Here is a 17,508-nt window from a genome sequence, read left to right on the forward strand (position 1 = left end):
GTGTGTCCTGGCAGGCACTATTGCCAGTTCACTTCTGTGCATGCTGTGCATGCACACATGCGCAGCGCAATTCAAATTGTTCTGTGCATGTGCAGAAGTGGAAAAACAAGATGGCAGCACCTATGGTGCCACCTGGAGAACTGGTTCAGGGGCATGGCAAGCCCACTGCCAGTTCCAGCAACCCAGGCCGCCAAACCACTACTAGTTCGGCCAAACTAGTCTGAACCGGTAGGAACCCACCAATGATGTCACTGTTTGCCAAGCATTTCCCCACAGTATTGTTTTAACACTCCTGTTCTCAGGAAGAGAATTAGATGAACTGAGTCATATAGTTATGACAAGAGAAGAAGTGCTAGACCTTACTGACAAATTGAACCTCAACTAGTCACCAGCCCTGGTGGCATCCACTCAAGGGTTATTAAGGAGCTGAAAGCTGAGATTGTGTACCTTCTAAATAAAATATGCATTCGTCTCTATTCTTGACCCCTGCAGTTTCAGACTTTAAGGTGGACAGCACAACTTTAATTTTTAAGAAGGGCTCATGGGGAGATCCAGAAAAATAGAGGCCTGACAGTTAAACAACTGTTCAGAGAAGATAGTAGAAACTGCAATTAAAGATGAAATTACTCAAGATTTGAAGACCTAGACCTTGCTCAAGAATATCCAACAAAGCGAAAGTCCTAACTAATCTTCTACAGTTTTTGAAGGTGTTAATAAACATGCAAGCCAGTGGATATAATCCGCTTAGATTTCAAAAAGCCTTTCATAAAATCCCTCATCAAAGAATTCTTGGTAAGCTAACCAGCCACATTATATAAAGACAGGTCCTTTTGTGGATAAGCAACTGGCCAGAAAACAAAGAGTAGGAGTAAATGGACATTTCACAATGGAGAAATGTCCTCAGATTCTGTCCTAGGATCAGTGCTTTTTAAATATTTATAAATGAGTTATGAGTTATGAGTTATGAAAGTTTATTTATATGCCGCCCTTTTCCCTGGGGGGACTCAGGGCGGCTTACAACTCAAGGGGGGAGGGAAACAAACATTTAACATGTGAAAACAATACATAATTAAAAAACACAACATTCATACCATTCGGGTGGGTTACAGTCTTTAGCCCCAGGCCTGACGGGATAGCCAGATTTTAAGGGCTGTGCGGAAGGTCTGGAGGGTGGTGAGGGTAAGAATCTCCACGGGGAGATCATTCCAAAGGGTCAGAGCTACTACCGAGAAGGCTCTCCTCCACGTGGTTGCCAGTCGACACTGACCGGCAGATGGAACTCGGAGGAGGCCTAATCTATGTGATCTAATTGGTCGCGTGGAGGTAATTGGCAGTAGGCGGTCTCTCAAGTACCCAGATCCACTACCATGAAGGGCTTTATGGGTGACAAGTAGCACCTTGAAGCATACCCGGAGATCGACAGGTAGCCAGTGCAGCTCGCGGAGGATAGGTGTTATGTGGGTGAACCGAGGTGCACCCACAATCGCTCGCGCGGCCGCATTCTGGACTAGCTGAAGTCGCCGGATACTCTTCAAGGGCAGCCCCATGTAGAGAACATTGCAGTACTCCAGCCTAGAGGTCACAAGGGCACGAGTGACTGTTGTGAGGGCCTCCCGGTTCAGGTAGGGGCGCAACTGGTGCACCAGGCGAACCTGGGCAAATGCCCCCCTGGTCACAGCTGACAAATGGTGGTCAAAAGTCAGCTGTGGGTCCAGGAGGACTCCCAAGTTGCGGACCCTGTCTGAGGGGTGTAGTGTTTGACCCCCCAGCCTGAGAGATGGAACACTTGCCAAATTAGTGGGAGGGAAACACAACAGCCACTCGGTCTTATCTGGGTTGAGCACAAGCTTGTTAGCCCTCATCCAGTCTCTAACAGCTTCAAGGCCCTGGTTCATCACGTCCACTGCTTCATTGAGTTGGCACGGGGCGGACAGATACAACTGAGTATCGGCCGCATACTGGTGGTATCTTATCCCGTGCCGCCGAATGATCTCGCCCAGCGGTTTCATGTAGATGTTGAAAAGTAGGGGGGGACAAGACCGAACCCTGCGGCACCCCATATGTTAGGGGCCTAGGAGTCGATTTCTGCCCTCCAACTAACACCGACTGCGACCTGTCCGAGAGGTAAGAGGAGAACCACTGCAAAACAGTGCCTCCAATCCCCACCTCCCGCAGTCGTCGCAGAAGGATACCATGGTTGATGGTATCGAAAGCCGCTGAGAGGTCAAGGAGAACCAGGATGGAGGCATGGCCTCCGTCCCTGGCTCTCCAGAGGTCATCGGTCAATGCGACCAAAGCGGTTTCTGTGCTGTAGCCAGGCCTGAAGCCGGACTGGAATGGGTCAAGATAACTAGCTTCCTCCAAGGACCGCTATAGCTGGAAGGCCACCACCTTCTCAACAACCTTCCCCACAAAGGGGAGGTTGGAGACTGGACGATAATTGTTAAGAACGGCTGGATCCAAAGATGGTTTCTTCAGGAGGGGTCTCACCACCGCCGCTTTAAGTGCAGGGGGAAAGACCCCCTCCCGAAGGGAGGCGGTAACAACCGCCTGGATCCAGCCCCGTGTCACCTCTCTGCTGTTAGCAACCAGCCAGGAGGGGCACGGGTCCAGTACACATGTGGAGGCACTCACAGCTCTCATGGCCTTGTCCACATCCTCAGGGGCAACATCCTGAAACTCAACCCAGCGATGGTCTACCAGATTATCCCCTTGTGCCTCAGCTGGATCTGCAGAATCGGAGTCCAAATCCGACCGAAACCGAGCAACTTTGTCCGCTAAGAACTGGACGTAATCCTCAGCCCTACCCTGCAGGGGGTCCCCTGTATCCCTCCTATTTAGGAGGGAGCAGGTTATCCTGAACAGGGCGGCTGGGCGCGACTTAGCGGACGCAATCAAGGTGGCAATATAAGATCTTTTCGCCGTCCTAATTGCCCTGATGTATTCCTTGATGCAAGATGTTAAAAGTGCTCGGTTCGATTCGGATTTATTGGACCTCCATAAGTGCTCTAGGCGTCTCTTCCGGCGCTTCCTCTCCCGGAGTTCCTCGGTGAACCAAGGTGGCCTCCGGAATCCACTGCCTCGGAGCGGCCGTAGTGGCGCAATCCGGTCAAGAGACTCCGTCGCTGCTGAGTTCCAGGCAGCAACCAGAGTCTCCACCGGACTGTGGGCGAGGGTATCAGGAATAACCCCAAGCTCCGTCTGGAACCTCAAGGGGTCCATCAGTCTCCTAGGGCAGAACCACCTGGTCGGTTCCTCCTCCCTACAGTGGGGGTTTGGTCTCCGAAAGTCAAGCCTCAGTAGGCAGTGGTCTGACCACGACAGGGGTATGATCTCATTACCCCTCAGACCAAGATCACAAGTCCACTGCTCCAAGAGAAATACGAGGTCGAGCATGTGACCCGCTGAGTGGGTTGGGCCCCGAATTACTTGGGTCAAGCCCATGGCTGTCATGGAAGCCATGAACTCCTGCGTCCCATCAGAGTGTTCACTGAGCTAAGGCAGATTGATATCCCCTAGGACCATAAGCCTGGGGAACTCAATTGCCAGCTCGGCTACCGACTCGAGGAGCGAGGGGATCTGGAATTGGGTGGGAATAGGATAGCCATGCTTACTATTACACTCAATTTTTCAGAATATTAAAAATGACGAAGTACTACAAAGAGCTCCAAAGGGATTTATGCTCATTAAGGCAGAGGGTATCAAAATGGCAGATTACATTCAATGTGAGCAAATGTAAATCGGTATCAAAAATCCTAACTGCTCATACCAACTAAGTATTAGTAATGACTTATGGGGAAAAAGATCTTGAAATAATGTCTGTAGCGATTTGAAAAAAACAAAAACAGGAAGTCCAGTTGCCTTCTGAAAAAGCACTTTGGGATCATGAAATAATGGTAAACAGTTCAATGAAGGTGTTGACTCAGCATGAATCTGCTATTAAAAAAAAAGACCAACAAAAATAGTATTGAAAATAGCGGTGCCAATATCACAATACCCTTATGCAAATAAACAATGCAATTGCATCTGGAATGTTGATTGCTGATTGCTGAACCTAGAAAAGGATATAGTGTAGTTAGAGAAAGTTCAGAGGAAGTCAACAAATGTGATCCAGAGGGGCTAGAGAAGCTTCCATATGAGGAAAGGTTTTGATATTTGGGACTTATTAGCCTAGAAAGGAGACAAATTAAAGAGGGCATGATTGTGATGTACACAATTAAGTGAATAAGGAAAAGTTATTTTTTCCTTCCCAATATAGGACAGAAAGAAAAGGATTTTGCTTTTTATACAACATGTAATTAAACTTTGGAATTCCTACCATAAGATGTGGTGCTGACTACCAGCTTGGTTGGTGTCAAAAAAGGTGTGTGTGTTGTGTGTGTATATGTGTATATGTGTGATTGGACCAATTCATGAAAGTCACAGGAATCAATGCATTTAGTACTGATGATGGTGTGACCGCATCTGAAGTCATCTACTGGGAAACTACTGGGTTTCCTTGTGCAGATGGTTGGCTATTTTGAGAACAAACTAAGGGACTAGCTGGATTAGGGGGCTATCAGAGCACTGTTTCTGTTCTTAAGCTAATATTATGTTCTTCCAACATCAAATAGCATGAATATGTTAAATCAGTTGTGAAAATTATAGCGGTGCATTGGTTGTGTTAATTAACACAATAACAATAACAACAACAATAATAATAATACAAAGTTTAAGAATTCAGACTGACAGGCACTTGGCCCACAACACACCTGACATAACAATAGTTGAAAAGAAAAAAGTATGGTTCATTGACATTGCAATACCTGGAGATGCATGAATTGAAGATAAATAGCAAGAAAAAACCACAAAGTACTGGGACTTGCAAATTGAAGTTGAGTGACTGTGGAAAAAGAAATCATGTGTTGTCCCAATTGTAATTGGAGCCCTTGGAGCAATATCTAAAGGGCTACCTTGCTATTTGGAAATTCTAAATTTATCGGACTTGAACATTCTGACTCTACAAAAAACCACCCTACTTGGGACAGCTTATATCCTTAACTGTTACCTTAACAGTTCCTAGGTCCTTGGTTAGGACTCGAGCTGTTGAGCTATCAACCAGCCCCAAAGGCTGTGAATCTCACCAAAGATTAACCACATAATAATAATAATAATAATAATAATAATAATAATAATGTATCCATAAAAAGGGGCAAAATCACTGCATGTGAGGGAATTGAAATGCCCAATGGCCAATTAATTAAATGCAAAGAAAATGAAGCCTACAAATACTTAGGCATTCTGCAGTTGGATAACATCAAGCATGGAGAAGTAAAAACTATTGTCAGGCGAGAGTACACCAACAGAGTTAGGAAAATTTTGAAATCTAAATTGAATGGTGGAAATACAATCAAGGCCATAAATACCTGGGCAATACCAGTTATAAGATACACAGCTGGTATAGTTAACTGGACACAAGCTGATTTGGACCTTTTGGACCGAAAAACCAGGAAACTAATGACAATGCACTACAGTTTACATCCACGTGGTGATACTGATAGACTATATCTGCCCTGAAAATCAGGTAGCAGAGGATTATTACAAGTGAAGCAAACAGTTGAAGAAGAAAAACATGCACTGGCTGATTATTTAAAAGAAAGTCAAGAACATCTATTAATCGAAGTAAAGAACAAAAATCTACTGAAGGCCCAACAGACGAAACAAGAATACAGAAAAGATGCGATAAAGTCAAGAATGAAGAGTTGGCAGAACAAAGCACTGCATGGCCAATTTCTGGAAAAAATAAAAGATAAAGTGGACAGTGAACAAACTTGGTTATGGTTAACAACAGGTACATTAAAGAAAGAAACAGAGTCACTAATCCTGGCTGCGCAAGTACAAGCTATCCGCACAAATGCCATTAAGGCCAAAATCGAAAAATCCTCTGATGATGCCAAATGCAGACTTTGCAAAGAAGCTGATGAAACTGTTGATCACATACTCAGCTGCTGTAAAAAAATCGTCCAGACTGATTATAAATTGCGGCACAATTCAGTAGCACAAATGATCCATTGGAATTTGTGCAAAAATTATAATATTAAAACAGCAACAAACTGGTGGGAACATCAGACTGAAAAAGTCACCGAAAATCAGATGGTCAAGATCTTGTGGGATTTCCATATACAAACCGACAAAATACTGGCGCATAATACACCAGACATCACACTGGTTGAGAAAAATAAGGTCACAATCATAGACATCGCAATACCAGGTGATAGCAGGGTCGCCGAGAAGGAACATGAAAAAATCGCAAGATACCAGGACTTAAAAATCGAAATTCAACGACTATGACACAAACCAGCAGTGATAATTCCAGTGGTAATTGGCACACTGGGTGCTATTCCAAAAGCACTGGAATTACATTTAAAACAGTTAAAAATTGACAAAATCACCATCAGTCAAATGCAAAAAGCCGCACTGCTTGGATCTGCACGCATATTACAAAAATACGTTACGACGTCCTAGGCCCCTGGGTGGGGCCCGACTAGTAACCAATGCCAAATCCGGCGAAACAACTGGCCGCTGTGATACAATTGTATAATAATAATAATAATATGTTAAAAATAATCAATTCCCAAAGTATTTAAAACAAGAATGAATTATATACCTATGCACAGACAATCTATGTCCAGTACAGACATATTGAAGTCTTGAGTAGAAATACATTTAATATCCATATTTAGTACTTCTTTCCAAAACAACATTTGCAGAGAGAGATAATCTACTTGAGATTTCATTTAAACAGCATGCTATGTTCTTCTTAGACATTTAAAACCTCAGGAAATTTGAGACTGCCCTTGGCTTGAAATGTTACTGGTAATTAATGATTTTCCAATTTGCTATATCCAGACAGAGAGACAGAAATCCATCTTTTGAAATGATTGGGTAGAAGGGTAATCACTTTAGTAACCTAGATGGCTTAGATTAAAAGATGGGCCAGCAATCAGTGAACCACAACTGGTCTACTGAGAGGTCTTCTCTGCTGCCTTTCTCCATGTTTTTGGATTTAAAGCTAAAATAGTATAATGTTCACAGCAATAAAAATTTATAGCAAAAAGCTTAGTGGGCCTGAGTGATGCAATTTCTCTTCCCTCTCTTCATAAGTGGTCATTCAGGAAAATAAGTTGCTGAATAAATCATTTATGAACTTGCTAATAACTCATTTATTAACTCATTAGAGATGGATGCTCTACCTGAGATTGGTTGAAGTTACTGCAACTTTATTTGTTGTGACTAATATGTTCCATTTATTTTATAGGATATATTTATGACTTAACTTTCTAACTAGACTAAGTCTTGAAGCAGGTAAACAGGTAAATATTTAATTTTGGTCTATTTTTATTACCTTTCAAGGAATTCATATTGTAGGAGGAGAGTGCAAGAAATGAAATATGTTGGAGTAAATAAATCCTTTACATTGTCCCTTAGCCTTAGCCAAAGGCTCATGAAGTAGCCTTTTGGGCTGAATAAATTTAACTCTATAATTTACAATAAAAGTATTTGAATGTCCAGAAGTTTAATATGCTTTCCCAGGGTTGTCTAGAGAATCTCCCTCTCCTGTCCCTGGGTGCTGTGTACATACATGCAGATGTGCAGATGTACAGATGTGCGTATGCATGTATATACATACTATATGCTTGTGTCCCTCAAACCTTAACACCACATGCAGAGCAACTAACCATCCAATTTAATACACTGTGGACATTCCACACTGTGCAATTTTCTTTCATCTCTTTGGCAACCCTCCCAAATTGAGCCCTAGACATATTGTATGTTATTCATAATTCAGTGACTACAATATGAACCAAAATCTTTCATAGTCCCCAGACCTCTAGGGTCTTTCCACAAATGAAATTCAATCTTCAGGTGAAATAAATAGTGTGTGTGTGTGTGTGTGTGAGAGAGAGAGAGAGAGAGAGAGAGTACGTAAGTATGCATGCAGGTATGGTATGGTGTATGTGAATCAGCCTTTGATTGTCAACTTCACATTCCCTGAGAATGTCCTGAAAAATTCTAACTAAATTCTAAGAGGTCATGCAAGGAAGCATTTAACCAAAGTTCCCTGGGTGTGCCCAACAGTATATTGCTCCTGATGCACCCTGGCATTGCAATTTAAGATGGATGCCTTTTAAACAAGGTTTGTACTCCCCCTCACTTTTCCTGCCCTTTTGTTTGTCTGCTTGTCTGTTTGTATTCTTTCTTTCTTTCTTTCTTTCTTTCTTTCTTTCTTTCTTTCTTTCTTTCTTTCTTTCTTTCTTTCTTTCCTTCTTTCTCTTCCTTCCTTTCTTTCTTTCTCTTTCTTTTTTTCTTTCTCTATCTATCTATCTATCTATCTATCTATCTATCTATCTATCTATCATCTATCTATCTATCTATCTATCTATCTATCTATCTATCTATCTATCTATCTATCATCTATCTATCTATCTATCATCTATCATCTATTGTATTTTTGCCTCTCCCCGGAGCACAGTTAAACTGGTTACTGTAAGTGTGTCTTGCTGTCACCATAGATAAACATTGTCATTTTGATTCATCTCATCTCATCTTGGAAAAACTTTTTCATGGAGATGTGCAAGGATTGCCAGAATAGAATTTTTATACAGCTGTCTTCCTTTTAATGGTCACACTGACTACTTTATCTTCAGGGCAAAGGGAATTATGATCACTAGCTCAATTGAGGATGGCTTCCGAGGACACATTTGGTAGCAAGGGTTTTTCCTTGCTTAAAAGTAATAAAGGTAAGATAAAATCTATCAATCAAACAAGCAAACAAACACATGTCACAAGGCAGACAATTCTGTTTCACATCATTTATATTTGAATTATAGCTATAATTAACATAGTTTGCATAAAATGTGTAGATGGAATGTGATTATTTCTAATTGATAGATCACTACCAATAATGGAAAATATTTGGAGCTCAGGGCTGAAATTGATAGATGAATGGTCATTTTACTATGTTGAGATTATTTGATCAGAATACAATATAGTAGAAGTTATACAGTGAGGAAAAACCCTACCAGTTTTGTGGTGATTAAAATAAATTAAACATTGGGTATTCTACCAGAAAAATATGTAAAAAAGATTCGTATTTGATTGTACAAATAATAGCTAGAATTGTATTTGCACAAAATTGGAAAGCAGACAAAATCACATTGGAAGGGGGGATAATAAACAAGATATTAGACTGTGCGGCTTACATTGAAAATAAAGGACAAATTGGAATCAGTGTACTACAGGACATGGGGGCAATTTTATGAGTGGCTTGAAAAAAAGATATAAATAGAAAGAAAAAGGAACAAAACATGAAATAAATATCTCAGATGACACATGATTAAAATAGGGGGAGGGGAAATAAGAAAATATCAAAATGTAAATATATAGGCGGAAAAATGATATGAATTGACATATGTTAAATAACAATTATAAAAATGTACACTATATTGCCAAAAGTATTCGCTCACCCATCCACATAATCAGAATCAATTGTGAGCAAATACTTTGGGCAATATAGTGGCAATATAGTGTATATCTAAGAATGAATTTGAAAGGAAAAATAAAAAACTTCTTACAAAAAAATATAAATTAAACAACAAAAAGTAAAAAGGCATACTATTCTAAAAAATCATATAAACTCTGTTTAGTATCAATATAAAATTAGTTCAATTTAGCTTATTAAATGTAGACCATATGGAAGTATATTCCTTTAACTTCTCATTTTTAGGACATAGAAACTTTAAAAATAGATTCATAGCCTGAATCCATTCCTCAATATCAGGGGAATAAGTCTCTTTCCATTTACATAACATTTTCCTCTGCGCCAAGCCTTAGGTTGAGTAGCGTCAAACTGCTAATACATAAACTGCAAATTATCTATTTTAAGAATATTGCTTAACCACACGTTTATATTTCTATTATATTTATTTACAAAGCTATACTAGCCTATGCTGTGATATGAAGATAAACAAATCTGTGTTTGGACAAGACTAAAACTTATGAATTGAAGAACCCTTAAATATCTTTCAATGCCAGAACAATAAAAAAGCTATGTCCAAGCCTTCTTAAATGTTCTTAGAGAAATATAATGGACACTCAATGTTTTGTTGAGTTAATTTCATTCTTAAATAAAAAGAAATATGTTTTACATTTCTTAAAACCTGGATAAGAATGTCCACAATAGATGCTTGACCAGGATTCTCATAAAATGTAGGAAAGTTCTCAATCTCTCTAGATCAGGGGTGTCAAACTTGATTTTATTGAGGGCCACATCATGGTTGTGTTTGACCTCAGGGGGCTGGGCGTGGCCAAGGTGGGCATGGCCAGCTTAACATCACTTGTGTCAGGGCTGCCTGTGGTGGGCTGAGCACTCTGCCAGTGAAAATGGGCTCCCAAGCTCCGTTTTTGGCTGTGTCAGCCTCCTGCAATCCTCTGCCAATGAAAACAGAACTCGGGAGAGCCGCATGCAGCTCTCGTGAGCTCCGTTTTCGGCTGCAACAGCTCCTGCAACCCTCCATTTTGGCAGGCAGAGGCACCATGGGCCAGTCCTTCACTGTTTCCAGGGTGACTCTCCAGGCTAGATCTAAGTACCCCACAGGCCAGATTTGGTCCCCAGGCCTTGAGTTTGACACCGCTACTCTAGATGTTTGGTTCCTTTGCAATTTTTTAAAAATTCTTCTAATGTCTGGAAGACATGCATCATGGTGGCACAGTGGTTACAATGCAGTATTGCAGACTGACTCTACCCACTGTCAGCAGTTCGATCCTGATCAGCTCAATTCATTCAGCTTTCCATCTTTCTGAGATTGATAAGATGAATAAAATGACTCTGTAAACCTCTTAGGGCTGTAAACATTGTGAAATTGTATATATGCATAAGTGTAAATTGCTATCTCTGTCTAAGACTATTAGATTTAAACTTGAATGTTGGAGCAGTAGTCAACCTGTCTTCTCTTCCATATAGCAGCTTTTCAGATATTTAACGTGCTAATTTATATCCATTCAGATCTCTATCTTAAGGGCTGACTCTTCCCAGTTCTTTCCCGTATAGTCCTTTCATCTTGCTGCTTTCTGAACTTCTTTTTTTACTTATCTATATCTTTTCCCAGAAGGGGTCCCATGCAGAGTCTGAGGAATGCAGAATGAAGTGAAATTATTCTCATGACCTAAAAGTAAGAGAAATTAAAATTGCATTAGCATGGGATGTCAATGTGTGTTGAACTCTTCTTTGGCTTCTTCATCTCACAGTTGTTAAATGTTCACTTTGCTATCACTTACCTCCCCCGGGTCCTGTTGTGACTTCTTTCCATTGGTATTTAAAGATACTTAGATTGTAAATGTATTTATTCAGGACACCCATGTTTATTTAAATTCCTTGCTGCAATTCCACTGCATGCCCAGGGACAGTTTCTCTGTTATATCACCACCACCACTAGGGAAAAGAACAGGAAGGGATGGTTAGTATTGATTCCCTGTTGAAGGTAATGCCTGAGTAATTCTACAGCTTTTACAAAAGGAAGAGCCTTTGTCATTTGGTTAGTTTTATTTATTTATCAAATTTACAAGGCTGCTCAACTTCACAGATTCTGAATAGCATAAAAGCAGTACAAAAATAATATAATGAAGAAGAAAGAATAACAGCCAGATAGGGTAACAAAACATACAACCTAATGTACATACTCCCATAAGAGATCTGCCATCCATTCTAGCTCAAAGCCTGGGGGAAAAGTCACTATTTAAAGATGTGCTTGAACAAAATTCAGGGGTTATACAAATATTTGGGCGAATGTTATTCCAGTGTATTGCAACAGAGAAGGCCCACTTTTTAGATGTCTCATTATATGGCATTTTTTGATCAATATCACCCAGAGCATGACCACTGTGTCCGATCACATGAGTAGAAACTACTTTATCCAGTCAGGCCCTGTGTCATGAAAGGCATTATAGCAGGAGTGTCCGACTTGGCCACTTTAAGACTTGCGGACTTCAACTCTTTAGTCAGCATGCCGGCTGGAGAATTCTGGGAGTTGAAATCCGCAAGTCTGAAAATTGCCAAGGTTGGACACCCCTGGTTTCTAGAGAAGAAATCAGTACTATAAATTGCATGCAGAAGTTAACTGGCAACCAGTGCAATTCACAACACGTTGATGTTGCATGAGTGTGGATTACTACCCATGCCGTTGCATTCTGGACCAGCTTCAGCTTCAGCATGGCCTTCCTGGCAGCTGCATGCAGAATGTATTGCAATAGTCTACAAGCCAGGTGACTAAGGGATGAGTGACCAAGACAGGCATGGATGCACTTGGTGAATCTATGGCACCTGCCACCTCTTCTTTGAGCAGGACCTGCAAGCCCAGAGGAAAACCTTGAGTTATGCAACCATCCCGAACAAAGAAATGCAACCTCATTCATGATTAAACTTAACTCTCCCTTTCCACGAAGAAGCATGATTAAAATTATTTCTACCACTCTCCCCTACCCCTAAATCCCAGTTTTTCCATAATCTCTTTTGTTCTTGCTTGACTCTGGGCTTTTAATATATTCTTCTAAGGCTGGAAATATTGAAATGAAAGATCTGTTTATACGACTGTTTTGTGATATGGCTGTGTGTCTGTGATTCTTTAAAAAAAAAAATCAATCCCTTATTAATTTTGTACCTTTTTGTTCACTTGCGTCCATGCCAGGAACGTGAAGGATAAAATATGTCTCACTTTTTAAACAGAAAAGACCCTTATGAGCGTGACTATTTCTCCCTTGGAAAGCTCTTGGAAGAATGCCAGTAGGCAGGAAAACAATGTCTCGTACCTTTCTATCAATAACTTTGAATGGGGAAAGAGTGCTAATAAGGATATAAAGGCAATGAATGAAGGAGAAAAAAATCTTCTACATAAATATTCTGATTCCATTCAGCCATGTCACAATGTTGTTGCTGTTTTTTAAGATAGTAAAATTTGTACAGGCAACCTTAGAGTTGTATCCAAAATCTCAGACGATATTTGTCCTTTGCAGCCATGAGTCTTGGAGACCTACAACCTTTGTGGACAGCAGCAAAATTTAATGAACTTCAAAAAATCAGTCTCTAGTATCTGCTCTAGCTAATTTTTGGGGTAGATAGAGAATTGGGATGAATGTTCAGTAAAACTGCAGAATTGTACTATCTGGGTTAGTAAAGTTGTGTCCTAATTCAGCTTTTTAAATAGATTCTTGGAAAAAGCCCTCTCCAAACTCTCGGCTTCTTGTTAAGAACTTTCATTAACAGGTCAAGGTTTTGTATGTAACTTTCTCTTCTGTTGTTCTCCACCAGGGTTGGGTTCCTGTACTGATTGGTACCGGTTTGCTTTGCACATGCTTTGTGCATGGCTGCTCACTTTGCTTACATGCACGCCCACCACACATTGCTCGTGCATGCACAGTTGACTGAAATTGTTCTGCACATGTGCAGAAACATACCATCAATGGGAGAATAGACCAGGGAACCGGTTCGGGGGCATGGCTGGCCTGGGTCACTGCCGGTTCTGCGACCCAGGCCAAATCACCACTACCAGTTTGGCCAAACCGAGCCGAATCAGAAGCTACCCACCTCTGGTTCGCCACCATTTTAATATAAACTTTTCTGGCATAATTATTTCTTAAGGTAAATTTAATCGATGTAAGATTTAAAGAAACAGTTTCCCTGTTGAAAAATCTTTTAAAAATATATCTAAGTGCCCCATCAAGGATTTCATTTATATCCTTTGCTGCATTCAGAAGTTTCAGTTTGAAGGTAATCTGAATCAATTTCTAATTTTTTGAGTGGATAGGAGATGACCAAGTTTATTTATGAGGCAGCAGTCTGATGTGAGCCACAGTTCTTTGAACTATTTTTATTTAAAGAACTATCAAGCACACAGTGACTATGAGTGCTTAATGTGCATACGGTTACTTAGAGTTTGACCAGCAGATGGCCCATATTTGCATATCAGGGTTAGCTTGTTGTTATAACATTGGTCTGCTATTGCCCCAAAGGGACAAGATAATATAAACAATGTGAGAGTGACCAGCAAATGTTAAAATTCTAGAGGGTCTACATTTATCAGTAGCATGATGACAAGGAGATGAAAAATGAGAAAGCTCAATGAAATAAGGTTAAAAGCTTCCCAGAATATAAAGCCAAAGATTGATATGGGGGAATAAATTCCCATAGAAGTAACTTATAGAAGTCATGGTTAAAGAACTTAGCTATAATTTATTACCGTGATGGTCATAGAGGCTTCCATAATTTTTGTGTAAACCTATTATCAAAGGACAGATAAAAATGGCTGCTGAATAAATGGGAGATGTTGAATTAGTAAAGTGGACATATATGTGAATGAAATAGAATAAATAATATGAATTCATAAATCATACAAGTCAATAAAATGGGTTTAAATATGAAATATCATCAAGAGCAATGGCAAAATTACGATGATGTCAACCTATGGTAATATTACTTCTAGAAACGTAGTTCCTCACAAACAATATGCAACAAGGAATATGCACAATGATGCAGCATTGGTTGAGGCCACATAATGAAAGCTTGGATGTCTCCATCACTTCTCCTAGAAGCCTTCCAGGTCTTTGCATGGGCCTTGCTTGCTCTTTTGAGATAGTTTATTCCTGATTTTACATACGGTGAAGATATAAGAGAACAGAACTGATGTCCAAGAGCCAACTCAGTTGTGTCTTAAGTGGAGCTATGCAAATCATTTTGAATGAAGCCTTATGTTGTCCCTATGTTGTGCATGATGTGCTATTCTGAAAGTATCAGAATAGAAACCCGCATTTCAAAGGTCCTCCAGGGGTTTCAAAAAAATCCTTCTTTTGGACATTGATGATTTGCAAATGAACAACGTCTGATTTGCTTTGACCATGTTATGAATGCAAATTCATTGGAGGAGGCAATGATGCTAAGAATGGTTAGGGGAACAAGAAGAAGCGGCAAGCAAAGGACATGCTCAGTGGTGGGTTTCAATTTATTTTGCTATTGGTTCACCCATGCACGCGCTCACGCAACACTGCGTATGAGCAGAAGTGTCCGGGTGGGTGGGCGGAGCCTCCCACCACCGCCACTACTGGTTCGCCCAATCTGGAGCGAACTGGCAGAAACCCACCTCTGGACATGCTGGCTTGCTAACATAAAATCTGATAGAAAGTTGAATATCCAACAATTGAAAGAATCTGTGCCTGACAGGATAGTATAGAGAGCACTTGCCTATAAACTCACCAAGAGTTAGACTTGACTAAATGATTAAACAACAACAACAAGATTCACAACTGAGTATTTTGCTTCTTGTTTTTGTTTAGGAGTAACCAATAGCTGTTCATCAGGTCTATTGATCCCAGGCAAGCTTATCCTGTTCATGAAATGCTGTGGCAATTAGTTTTTTGATATGAAAAGACAAGACTACTAACTGCAACTTTCTGGAACAAAACTGATCAGTGCTGTGATATAATTACTGGCTTAATAAACCCAACATTTGATGATCCACAATGGTGCAGTGGTTAGAGTGGCTACTGCAGGCTACTTCTTCTGATTGCTGGCTGCCTGCAATTTGGCAATTCAAATCTCACCAGACTCAAGGTTGACTCAGCCTTCCTTCCTTCCTAAAATGTGAACCCAAATTGATGGGGGTAATACGCTGACTCTTTAAACCTCTTAGAAGCACTGTAAGTAGTATATAAGTCTGAGTGCTATTGCTATTTGAAACACTGCCCTATAAATTGAAAGTATTATGTGAATTAAATAAATTCATTTCAAATCATTTTACAATGCTGATATTTTAGTTTTCTATAATGTTTCTCCACCATCATTTTGCATTATTCTGGTCATTCAACTAACCCTGGCAAAATAGCTAATCAGCTTTAAGGATGAACATTCTTTCTACTTTATCATCAACATAATCCTAGAACCTATGTGATGGTGAACCTATGGCACATGTGCCAGAGATGGCATGAAGAGCCCTCTCTGTGGGCATGCGCACCATCACCATCTGCTCTTCTGGTTTCTGGTGTGCACTGGCCAGTTGCTCTTCACGGGTGCTGGAGTGCCAGAAAACAGCCTGAAAATGGCCCAAAAATCAGCCTGAAAATGGTCCAAAAACAGTCTGAAAAATGGCCTGAAAACAATCCCAAAACAGCCAAAAATGGTTAAAAAAAAACCAGGCATGTGCCAGCTGGTATTTGGGTTTCTGGCATTCCAGTTTGGGCCCTCAGTGCCTAAAAGGTTCGCCATCACTGTCCTAGAATGTATTGGATCAAGATCATAATTTATTATTATTTGTTGTATTGTTCTGATTCAGATAAGTGATTCACACTAAATGATTTCATATTAATGACTTTTTAATTTAATAATACCCTTATTATAAGGAAAATAAATCCTTATTTAAAACATGGGGACAGTGGATTTTTGTGATAGACTGTTGAAACTATTCTTTTTGAAAAATGTAATCCATATTGATAAAGTAAGTTTCAGGAAATGTATTCTTTTGAAATTCTGGTTCAGAACAAGATTTAAAAGAAAGGTCATTGCTTTCATTATGAAAACTGATAAGGTGGTCTTGACTTTAGTGAGTTGTCTCCAAGTGAGATTCTAATAATCTTGCAATTCCGTCATAATTAGAGACAATTTGGCTGCTTTCAAATGGTTTTTTTAGCATGTAAAGTGCATGGATAATATAGTAATTTTATGTTACATGCAGACAACATTTTCATCCTTCAACCATCACCCATTTTTTATTACTTTCCCCCCTTTATTAACATCAATATATTGTTTAGAAATAAAGGCTTGAAGCATAAATCTCTATATTCAAAACTTACTTGATGAAGCTATATAGATAATAGAGCTTCATTAAAGTAAGTTTTGAATTATGGATTCAACATACTCTTGCATCCTCTTCCTGTTAATTATTCTAAAACCCTAGTTGTGAAAGTGTATAAAGACATTTAATAAAATGGTCTCTGTATTTTTTAATTCTATAATCCCAGAATTTCAAAACTTTATAGCCACAACATTCAAGATCAGATTTTACTTCTAGTTACCTTCATACATATCTTTATACAGAATAGAAAGAATAATTCTCCTTTGTATAAACAGATAAATTAGATTTGTTTAATAATAAGAAACTCCTTTTAACTAAATGACAACATCTGTTAGGAAACTGGGAGAATGAATTGTAAAGAAATAATCAATCTTGTAGTAAATAATGGCCAAACATTTAATTTCCAGAATAATTTCTTTACACGTTAATCAACCTCTTCTCTTTTTGTGCCTTTGTTGCTTCAAGAAGCTTCTTTGTCACAAAACACACAAATATGGACATCTTGAAATAATTAGATGACAACTTAGAAGTGGGAGGGAAGAAAAGATCAATCTGATTGGATTTTTTAAAAAAGTACACTAATCACAATGAAACTAACATATAGTAGTTTTCTTAACAATAAAATATTCAACAG

The 17,508-nt window shown here is 39.7% G+C and overlaps 1 long non-coding RNA gene across 4 annotated transcripts in view; it reads left to right on the top strand.

Annotated features, from left to right (window-relative positions):
* The window catches only part of LOC116507954, a 77,907-nt gene that overhangs the window by 35,916 nt on the left and 24,483 nt on the right, over window positions 1-17,508 (top strand). For 3 of the 4 annotated variants that reach the window (XR_004255251.1, XR_004255252.1, XR_004255254.1), the window contains exons 2-4: window positions 7,298-7,352; window positions 8,688-8,780; window positions 11,148-11,210. This is a non-coding gene — a long non-coding RNA (uncharacterized LOC116507954). Of the gene's footprint in view, window positions 1-7,297; window positions 7,353-8,687; window positions 8,781-11,147; window positions 11,211-15,360; window positions 15,724-17,508 lie in introns of all 4 variants that reach the window. The other variant, XR_004255253.1, reaches the window with a different exon arrangement.

This window comes from Thamnophis elegans, chromosome 4 (assembly GCF_009769535.1).
Source record: "Thamnophis elegans isolate rThaEle1 chromosome 4, rThaEle1.pri, whole genome shotgun sequence".
NCBI lineage: Eukaryota > Metazoa > Chordata > Lepidosauria > Squamata > Colubridae > Thamnophis > Thamnophis elegans.